Here is an 11867-nt window from a genome sequence, read left to right on the forward strand (position 1 = left end):
GGTGTGCATCGAGGGTGCACGGATGGCCTTTGCCAGAGTCAAGACATTCTGGGGGAAGATGAAGGCCATCGATGTTGCGGTGAAGAGTCCACCCAAGGGCAAGGACTACCACGAACCGGAGCATTATTTTGAAGACGTCCTAGTGGTTGCCCGCTTGATAGAGGGTTAGTGCTCGAAAGACATAATGTTCGAGAGAGGTGTATGAGAATTGTACGAGACAATTTTATAGTTAATCTGTTTTTTTATATATTGCTCGAAAGTTTGTGTTCCTCCTGTGCGGCCATTTTAATATAATCTGAAAGTTTTCCAGTCGTCGGCTTCAGCCCCCTCGTAGGAAGTACGGGGGTGTTCGGAAAAGCATTTGATCACTCTTGACCCAACGTCTTGGTCCGTGAAGGAGGTGTCAATGCGGCGAACCAGGTAACCAGACTATAGGGCGTTAACACTTTCACTTAGCCATTAGAGTTCTATGGTGGGTCTACGACATAGCCCCTGGTATGTATGCGGCTTATTCATATGATGCGTGTACATATTTGACCGAAAAGAGGTCCTTCATGTGACATGGAGGAATCGCTAGAGATTCTGATAAGTCATCGAGTGGTTGACCAGCTCTCGCCACATCATGACAGTCAGTTTTTGGCTTTCTCTACTGAGGTGCTGAGCCAGGTGAACCGGACGCACAACCGCAGTAGTTCTCCCTTTACTACCCTAGCCGATAGAGCGGAACGTAGGATAGCAAGCACAGGAGCTGGGCAACCCAACTATTGACCCAAGACATGATTCGGAGATGATGCATATAAGGCCAAACTCACGACACCGAAGTATGCTGCAAAAGCTGTTCGGACTTTGTTGGCAACTCAATTGTTCCCGTACCGAACCCCTGGCAAGTTTAAGCCGGGGTATATCTGTGAAACAACCATAGGAGGCGTATTCATTTGCGGAAAGACGTGGATAATTAATAATGGTAATGTGAACTGGGACCTGAGCGATATGCCAAAGATTACTTGATATATATAAAGGTCACGCCCTCGGTTATTTGATATGCACTGGGTCGAAGGCAGAGGAAAAAGGCATGTTACAGGCTCGAAAAAGAGTGCGGTCTACAAAAATTTATTTTGGACCTCCTGTGGCACGTCTGCGCCGCTTGTCCTCGGCTAGGGGAATCCTTGAAGGAAGTAGCCCCGTAGGTGAGTGTACGGATCCGAACTCCGATAGAGTCGGTCTTAGATGTTTCTCCTTTGCGCCACCTATTTTGAAGAGGTAATGAAGAAAGAAAAAGGAAAGTAAATAAAAATGTTACCGGAGTGCTTGCAGACTTGCCCGTATTATGCTTCCGCCAATGCCCATGGTATATTCAGTGCGTAGTTATGTATGCGCTGTATAGTTTTAATGGGTATATGAGATGGGCGACGGAAGCCGAACTGCTATTTCTGCTCCGGATTTGATCGACCTTCGGTGGGAAATTGCTTCTGGCCGCCGGCATTTGGCTGGTGAACCGCTCTGTCGTCCCTGTTGCCTGGCGGCCCCCTTCCCTTGTGTTCAGCGTTGAGCTTGCCAGCCTGCTTGAGGACCCAACAGTTTCTGTTGGTATGATTAGCTGGTTTATTGGGGTGGCCGTGAATCTGGCAGGGTCGGTCTAGTATCCTGTCTAGGTTGGATGGTCTATCTCTGCTCGCCTTGAATGGTTTTTTCCGTTGACCGGTGAAAGTGCAACTATCCCTAGGTGGTTTTGGTAATTCATAACAACATATAACTCATTGAGCTAATGCTATTCCAAGATGATTATTTCAGGAAAGCTCAATGATTGGCATGGCATGGATGTGAAAGTGGAACCCTCAAAATGCTAAGGACAAAGGATTGGCTCAAGCTCAAAAGCTCAAGACTCTTCATTTTATATTTTAGTGATCCAAGATCACATTGAGTCTTTAGGAAAAGCCAATACTATCAAGGAGGGATGAGGTGTTGCTTAATGAGCCTCTTGCTTCATGTGCTTAGTAATATGCTCCAAAACCCTCAACTACTTTCCCATATCCACATATGACCTAAACCCTAAGCCAAACTCGGTCCTACCGATTCTTCCTATCCGGCGCCACCGAGTTTCACTTGTCATAAGCCACTGCCAAACCCTAGCAATTCGGTTCAACCGATAGGGATCTCGGTCTCACCGAGATGGGATTGCAAACTCTTTGTTTCCCTTCCATAACTTTTCGGTCTCACCGAAAGAGCGAATCGGTCCCACTGAGATTGCAATGTAAATTCAGTGTTTCCCTTTTGTAACTTTTCGGTCTCACCGAAAGAGCAAATCGGTCCCACCGAGTTTGCCTGACCAACTCTCTGGTTAGCTAATTACCAAATTCGGTCTCACCGAGTTTGTGTAATCGGTCTCACCGAGATTATGTTATGCCCAAACCCTAACCATATCGGTCCCACCGAGTTGCATGTCAGTCCCACCGAAAATCTCTAACGGTCACTAGGTTTACATTTTCGGTCCGACCGAGTTTGTTGATTCGGTCCCACCGAGATTGGAAAACTGTGTGTAATGGTTGGATTTTGTGTGGAGGCTATATATACCCCTCCACCTCCTCTTCATTCGAAGAGAGAGCCATCAGAACACATACACAATTCCTACTCATATGTTCTGAGAGAGAACCACCTACTCATGTGTTGAGACCAAGATATTCCATTCCTACCATATGAATCTTGATCTCTAGCCTTCCCAAGTTGCTTTCCACTCAAATCTTCTTTCGAAAAAATCCAAATCCTATGAGAGAGAGAGTTGAGTGTTGGGGAGACTATCATTTGAAGCACAAGAGCAAGGTGTTCATTACCTACACACCATTTGTTACTTCTTGGAGAGTGGTGTCTCCTAGATTGGCTAGGTGTCACTTGGGAGCCTCCGACAAGATTGTGGAGTTGAACCAAGGAGTTTGTAAGGGCAAGGAGATCGCCTACTTCGTGAAGATCTACCGCTAGTGAGGCAAGTCCTGTGTGGGCGATGGCCATGGTGGGATAGACAAGGTTGCTTCTTCGTGGACCCTTTGTGGGTGGAGCCCTTTGTGGACTCGTGCAACCGTTACCCTTTGTGGGTGGAGCCCTTTGTGGACTCGCGCAACCGTTACCCTTTGTGGGTTGAAGTCTCCATCAACGTGGATGTAGGATAGCACCACCTATCCGAACCACGGGAAAAACATCCGTGTCTCCAATTGCGTTTGATTTCTCCAAACCCTTCCCTTTACATTCTTGCAAGTTGCATGCTTTACTTTCCGCTGCCAATATACTCTTTGCATGCTTGCTTGAATTGTGTGATGATTGCTTGACTTGTCCTACAATAGCTAAAATCTGCCAAGAACTAAAATTGGGAAAAGGTTAAGTTTTTATTTGGTCAAGTAGTCTAATCACCCCCCTCTAGACATACTTTCGATCCTACAAGTGGTATCAGAGCTTTGGTCTCCATTTGCTTTGATCTCCATAGCTTTTGGTGGTCATAGCCTTGGTTTCACAACCTAGGAGAGTATGGCGTCTAGCGAGGGAAATTGTCACCGTAGAGGTCCTTACTTTGATGGTACTAATTTTGCTAGTTGGAAGCATAAAATGAAAATGCATATTCTTGGACATAACCCCGCCGTTTGGGCTATTGTGTGTGTTGGTTTGCAAGGTGACTTCTTTGATGGGAGAGAACCAAACCGTGAAGCTACCGCGGATGAGTTGAAGATGTTGCAATACAATGCTCAAGCTTGTGATATTCTCTTCAACGGATTATGCCCCGAAGAATTCAACAAAATCAGCCGTCTTGAGAATGCAAAGGAAATTTGGGACACTTTGATTGATATGCACGAAGGTACCGACTCCGTCAAGGAATCCAAGTTGGATGTGCTTCAAAGTCAACTTGACAAGTTCAAGATGAAGGATGGTGAAGGTGTCGCTGAAATGTACTCTAGGCTTGATCTCATCACAAATGAGATTGCCGGCTTAGGAAGTGAAGAGATGACCGATAGATTCATCATCAAGAAGATTCTAAGAGCCTTGGATGGAAAATATGATACCGTGTGCACATTGATCCAAATGATGCCCAATTACAAAGATCTCAAGCCAACGGAGGTGATTGGAAGAATTGTTGCTCATGAGATGTCACTTAAGGATAAAGAGGAACTTCACAACAAGTCAAGTGGTGCCTACAAAGCCTCATGTGAAGCCCCTACATCATCAAGTGAGAAACAAAACTTCAATGAAGAATTGAGCTTAATGGTGAAGAACTTCAACAAGTTCTACAAGAGTAGAAGCAAAGATAGAAGCTTCAAGTCAAGGTCCTACAATGACAAAAGATCTGCTACAGTTGTGGAAGACCCGGACACTATTCCAATGAGTGTACGGCTCCCTACAAGAGAAGAGAAGATTCTCCAAAAAGAAGAAGCAAAGAATCACCACCAAGAGAGAGAAGGAGTAGAGATGATCGTTATGAACGAAGATACTCACGGAGAAGCAAGGATTCGGAAAGGAAGGAAAAATCATCAAGGAGCTACACAAGACGAAGACATCAAGCTCATGTTGGTGAATGGGTATCCAGCTCCGACTCCGACAGCCACTCCGAGAGAAGTTATCACTCCGACTCCGAAGATACTCAAGATGAAGGTGTTGCCGGTCTAGCACTTGTGTCAACCAACTCCTACGACATATTTGACTCACCAAATGAAGGAATTGGAAGATGCTTCATGGCCAAAGGTCCTAAGGTAACACACCCCGAGTATGTTGATTTCAATAGTGATGAAGATGACTTGTTAGGTGATGATTTGCTTGTTGACAACTCTAGTGATGAATACTATGATGAAACATCAATTAATCATGCTAATCAAGATAAAACGAATGACAATGATAAGGAGAAGATTGAGGCTCTAACTAAAGAACTAAACACTCTTAAGTTAGCTCATGAAACTATCTTCGAAGATCATCGAGAACTTTTAAGAGCTCATGAGAAATTACGCTTTGAAAAGCTCAATCTTGAGCAAGAGCATGAGTTCTTAAAAGCAATCAATGATGATCTCCGCAAGAAAAGTTCTTACATTGCCAAGCGTTTACTCTTATCCACTTACATGCCTCAAGTCAAGTCTAGTAACAAGAACAAGAAAGATTCTTCCTCTAGCAGTAACAATGATCATGCTAAATCCAATATTGTTGCTTCTAGTAGTTCTCTTGATTCCACTAATGATTCTCTTAGCCAAGTTACACTTGAGCAAGAAAATAGCTTATTGAAGGGAATTATAGAGAAAGGAGTGTACAAAAGCCTTGCCGGGAGTAAGCAATTCGAGGAAATTATGCGCAGGCAAGGAAGGCACCGGAAGAATCAAGGTGTTGGTTTTGAACGAAAGTTCAATGCCAATGGAGTTGAGTGGGAAGAAGATAAATACCCCAAGACGAAGTTTGTTCCTCAACAAGAGAAGTATGATCCTACTTCTTTCAAAGGGACACAAGCTCAAGATGATCTTCCACCACAAGACCACAAGCAAAAAGGCAAGGACAAGCTTCAAGAGGAAATTGATGCATTTGAAGAAGCTCCTAAGGCCTTGGTCAAGTGGGTTCCCAAGACTACTTCAAGTTCCACTTCATCAAGTACAACTACAACACCGAGGATTCCCATCAAGATGGTGTGGATCCCGAAGAAGAAGAACTAGAGAGTTCTTGAGGGTGACTCCGCCAACATGCTTCACTCTTATCATTTTGGCAAGAACAAGTGCAATCAACTTCCACATCTTGCACTAGTTCAAGGAGTCACAAACCCTCTTGTTGGTAAGACAAGGGACAAGGTAACCTAAAAGTTTTCATGGACATCATCTTGTGTGTGCATCACTCTATGTCTATGGATATCCTTGTTTGTTCCTTGTGGGACTAACCCATGTAGGTATTGAAAGTGCAATTCACTCAAATGGATAGCTCCAAGTGATCTACATCAACATTGAGCATCCACATCTTCAACATCTACATGAAGTCATCATCGACAAAACCCAAGGTTAGTTCATCCCTCTTAGGGGGGATATCACATCTAGGGGGAGCTTTACTCTAAGACTTGAGCTAAAGCAACTCTAAAGATGTGAACACAACAATGCTTTGTAAAAGTGGTAACCCACTTGAGCTTAAACGATGAGTATGACCTATGATCAAGTGTTCTCACTTGACTCCTAAGTCAATATACTCATATATAGACGACCTAGTCATCGCAAATTGCTTGATAGATGCTAGAATTGGTTGTGCATGCCTTGTCACATATTTCATTTGCCATCTTATTGTGTGAGCATGCTGGTTGCATATTTTACTCATTCGAGGACATCCACTTGTTGTTTTGATTTTTTGGTTTTATTTCCTTTTGCCAAGTGGATGGACAAGAGTGCCTAAGAAACTCCTCTAGCTATCTATGCTTTTCTCGTCTCAAACTCTATTCATGCTGCATCACAAAATTTGATCAAGTCAGATTCGAACCACTCTGTGTGAGGAGCGCTCGGAGTCCCCGATTCGTCATAGACTTAAACTTCCAAAACCTGTTTATGAGTCTCGGTCTGACCGATACCCCACTTTCGGTCCTACCGAGATCATTAAGTTGATCTAGGTTTTCGATCTCGGTGCAACCGATTTGAACCTTTCGGTCACAACGAGTTTCAGTAACTGCTTGCAGTTATGAATCTCGGTGCCACCGAGTTGTTCCACTCGGTCACACCGACAGGGTCGGGCTATATATAGTCACGGGCAAAAATTTGGAAATTTCTCCGAACCCCTTCGCCCGCGCGATAGCCTGCTCTGCCAACATGGTCTCCGGATCGTCTCCTCGCCGCCAGCCGCCTCCAGTCGCTGGTCTCCGTCGCCGTCAACGGGAATTCTACCCCGCCGTTGCCGCCGTAGCGAGTCTCCGCCGAACTAGGGTATGGACTCGATCTTTGCGCTATTCTCCAATCTGATTCCTAGCACATTGTGATCATCATGACTCTTGCCACGATTGAAACACTCCTATCCAGTCAATGCGCTCGTAGATTAGGTTTGATTCGAAAATTTTAGGGTTAGGTTTCCGCCGAAACCATCTCGGACCCATCGAGTTGAAAAACTCGGTTCCACCGATTTGGCTTATGCCATTGCACAAGTGAGACTCGGTCTGACCAAAAATTACTTATCGGTGTGACCGATTTTGGAACTCTGTGAAACCCTAGCAGTCTCGGTGCCACCGAACTGTGACTCGGTCTGACCGAGTTCACTAGTTTAGGTGCCAAAACTGCTTCGGTATCACCGAGTTTAAAAATCGGTAGATCCGAGATGATTTCAGTGGGAAACTAAAACTAAGTTTTTGGATCATTCTTTTTGCAAAAATCTCTGCATTTTGTGATGCTCATCCACTCTACCTCATCTATAAACTGTTCACAGGGTCAGCAGTCAGCTTGTTCAACATGTCAGATCAGAGTGACAGCCAGAATGTGTCAGAACAGCAAGTGGTGATGAGTGAGGGCACTAGTCCCTCCAGCTCTTCAGATGATGGCAGCAGAAGTACCCCAAGCAATTTGCCAAAAGCTGCCACTAGACAGAGGAAGAAGAGAACTTCAGACTCTAAAGATGGAGATTATGTGGCAGAGGAAGAGGCCACATCAAAGAGAGTTGAGCCAGCTCAAGGCATAAAGCCAGGCATGAAAGTCAAAAGGCCAGCAGGCAGGCAGCCTATGTCAAAGGCTAGAGCTTGAACTGAAAAGCCTGCACCCAAAGAGCCAGTTGCTGCTGAAGGCAAGAAGAGGAAGGAAAGGGTCAAGAAGACCGTAGCCAGAGTGCTTGGAAAGGCTTCCATCATGGAAGAGGAAGAGGAAGAAGAGGTTGCTGCACCAGCACCTAAGGCACCCAAGCTAATGGGTGATGCTATCAAATCAGGGGCTACTGCATCTAAGCCCAAGGCTGCATCAAAGGTCAAGATAGCACCAAAGAGAAATACAAGGAGCATACCTGCTGCTGAGAAGAACAAGGCCCCAGTGCCTGAAACTGCTGAAGAAGAGGATGAAGAGCAAGTTCTCAGAAAACTCAAGCCCAAGATCCCAGACCATAATGATGCTCATCCTGTGGCTGAGGATATGAAGCTCAGGAGAGACTCAGGTCTCAGGAAGTGGAGAGAAGCAGATCCGTATGCTTCAAGGAGAAGGACTGCTGTGGATTACAGATTTCACACCAAGGAACAGCAAGATTTCTATGAGACAGTTTTGTTGGACAAGAAGCCCATTGTTTGTGACATGAGATGGGTCGACTGGACCTACATGAAGGAAAATGAGGAACACCACCCTGGAGTGTATGGCAGCTTTAGTGCGTGTGGAGTTGCAGACTTTGTTGGGCAGAATCTCACAAAGTGGAACGAGGAGCTTATCATGCAATTCTACTCCACAACACATTTTTATCCAGATGGTAGGATCACATGGATGTCAGAAGGAACCAGGTATCAATCAACAGTTGCTGAGTGGGCACAGCTCATTAATGCCCCAGAGGAGCAAGCAGATGACTTGGACATTTATGCCAAGAAGAAGATGGACCACAACTCTATGTCCAATATGTACAAGGAAATTCCAAATGAAGCACTTGACACTTTCAAATTTGGCTCAGTGCATTATCTTCTGTCAGGGCTGCCTACTATAAATTGGATATTGAGGCACACTCTCTTGCCCAAGTCAGGTGATCACAAGATGATCAGAGGCCATGCAATCAATTTGCTTCATGTATTTGATGTACCTCAGAAATTCAAAGTCATGAGCCTCATAGTAGAGACAATCAAGAGGACAGCAGCAGACCAGAAGAGGATCTGTGGATATGCCCCTCAAATTCAGGAGCTCATTAACTCCAAGATGGGCACGGGCATATACTTATTGGACAAGGAACACTTGCCCATCCGTCCAGATTTTAAGGATAATCAAGTTATTATGACTGAGAATGAGCCATCATCTGCCCAAGCACAAGCAAAGAAGGAGAAGGCAAGGAAGGAGAAAGCTGCCAAGATGCCAACTCAAGAGGAGGCATCTGAGTATTTCTTGAAAACCAAACAAGAGCAGCTTGGTTACCTGATTGCATCCACCCCGCGGATTGAGAAAGGACTAGCCACCCTAACTCAGAACCAGGCAAGCCTAGAGAGAATCATGGAACAAAAGTTCTATGACTTGGATGTCAAGGTGACAGAGATTCAGACTGCAGTGGAGCAGCTCCAGGATGACATGCAGGAGAGGAGAGGCAGAACTACAACTGATGCCTTTGCCAAAGTGCCACGAGGTCCGAGGTCGTCTGCCATGCCAGTTGCTAACACCAGAGCCACCACTTCTGCACCAGCTACAGCCTCAGTTCCACCAGCTCCAGCATCTACTTCAGCTCCAACTCCAGCGTCTACTTCAACGTCTACAGAAGCCTTCGTCCTTGGAGTGATCCGGACTCCACCACCACCTGAAGATCAAGCCTGAGCGTCGATCTAGCACTATGCATTTTCTAGGAACTTTTTGGTAACTTGTTGCCAAAGGGGGAGAAAAATGTATAGATCATAGGCTTCGAGAGAGAGAGTGAGTGTTGCTTTTTTCTCTCTTGCTTTATTTGGTGGTTTTTCGAACTTTGTTTGCTTTTGAGTGCTTGAGATACTATGTTATTATCTGTGAGACATTGATGATCATGTGTTTGATCATAAGCTACACTTAATGCTTGCTTAATGCTATTATCTTATCTATCTTATGTGATCATTCACTATTCTTGGTGATGAGTGCATGTATTTCATTCTTATCATTTTAAGCGCTCCACCAAGATGTATGTGACATGGAAGAGTAACCCATGACTCTAACTCTTTGTGCATTTGCAGTCCAAAGCAAATTTTAAATATGCACAAATTTAGGGGGAGCTCTTACTTATCACATACTTCTCAAAGCGACGATATATTTCATGCTTATTATCATTTGTCGAAGCTTTGATCTATATGTTGTCATCAATTACCAAAAAGGGGGAGATTGAAAGTGCAACTATCCCTAGGTGGTTTTGGTAATTCATAACAACATATAGCTCATTGAGCTAATGCTATTCCAAGATGATTATTTCAGGAAAGCTCAATGATTGGCATGGCATGGATGTGAAAGTGGAACCCTCAAAATGCTAAGGACAAAGGATTGGCTCAAGCTCAAAAGCTCAAGACTCTTCATTTTATATTTTAGTGATCCAAGATCACATTGAGTCTTTAGGAAAAGCCAATACTGTCAAGGAGGGATGAGGTGTTGCTTAATGAGCCTCTTGCTTCATGTGCTTAGTGATATGCTCCAAAACCCTCAACCACTTTCCCATATCCACATATGACCTAAACCCTAAGCCAAACTCGGTCCTACCGATTCTTCCTATCCGGCGCCACCGAGTTTCACTTGTCATAAGCCACTGCCAAACCCTAGCAATTCGGTTCTACCGATAGGGATCTCGGTCTCGCCGAGATGGGATTGCAAACTCTCTGTTTCCCTTCCGTAACTTTTCGGTCTCACCGAAAGAGCGAATCGGTCCCACCGAGATTGCAATGTAAATTCAGTGTTTCCCTTTTGTAACTTTTCGGTCTCACCGAAAGAGCAAATCGGTCCCACCGAGTTTGCCTGACCAACTCTCTGGTTAGCTAATTACCAAATTCGGTCTCACCGAGTTTGTGTAATCGGTCTCACCGAGATTACGTTATGCCCAAACCCTAACCATATCGGTCCCACCGAGTTGCATGTCAGTCCCACCGAAAATCTCTAATGGTCACTAGGTTTACATTTTCGGTCCGACCGAGTTTGTTGATTCGGTCCCACCGAGATTGGAAAACTGTGTGTAACGGTTGGATTTTGTGTGGAGGCTATATATACCCCTCCACCTCCTCTTCATTCAAAGAGAGAGCCATCAGAACACATACACAATTCCTACTCATATGTTCTGAGAGAGAACCACCTACTCATGTGTTGAGACCAAGATATTCCATTCCTACCATATGAATCTTGATCTCTTAGCCTTCCCAAGTTGCTTTCCACTCAAATCTTCTTTCCACAAAATCCAAATCCTATGAGAGAGAGTTGAGTGTTGGGGAGACTATCATTTGAAGCACAAGAGCAAGGAGTTCATTACCTACACACCATTTGTTACTTCTTGGAGAGTGGTGTCTCCTAGATTGGCTAGGTGTCACTTGGGAGCCTCCGACAAGATTGTGGAGTTGAACCAAGGAGTTTGTAAGGGCAAGGAGATCGCCTACTTCGTGAAGATCTACCGCTAGTGAGGCAAGTCCTGTGTGGGCGATGGCCATGGTGGGATAGACAAGGTTGCTTCTTCGTGGACCCTTTGTGGGTGGAGCCCTTTGTGGACTCGTGCAACCGTTACCCTTTGTGGGTGGAGCCCTTTGTGGACTCGCGCAACCGTTACCCTTTGTGGGTTGAAGTCTCCATCAACGTGGATGTAGGATAGCACCACCTATCCGAACCACGGGAAAAACATCCGTGTCTCCAATTGCGTTTGATTTCTCCAAACCCTTCCCTTTACATTCTTGCAAGTTGCATGCTTTACTTTCCGCTGCCAATATACTCTTTGCATGCTTGCTTGAATTGTGTGATGATTGCTTGACTTGTCCTACAATAGCTAAAATCTGCCAAGAACTAAAATTGGGAAAAGGTTAAGTTTTTATTTGGTCAAGTAGTCTAATCACCCCCCTCTAGACATACTTTCGATCCTACAACCGGGCTTGGGATTGCTGAATCCGGCGTTGACCGCTGTGTCACGTGATCTTTCATTATTATTACGACTGTTGTGTTTGCTTTGTTGTGGCTTGTCGTTGCCATCTCGGATTTCGGAAGTGCCCGAGTCGCTGGTACTATTGCTTCTACGAGCGAGCCAGC

Source organism: Triticum urartu, chromosome 4A, assembly GCF_056163025.1.
Source record: "Triticum urartu cultivar PI428250 chromosome 4A, HENAU_Tu73, whole genome shotgun sequence".
Taxonomy (NCBI): Eukaryota; Viridiplantae; Streptophyta; class Magnoliopsida; order Poales; family Poaceae; genus Triticum; species Triticum urartu.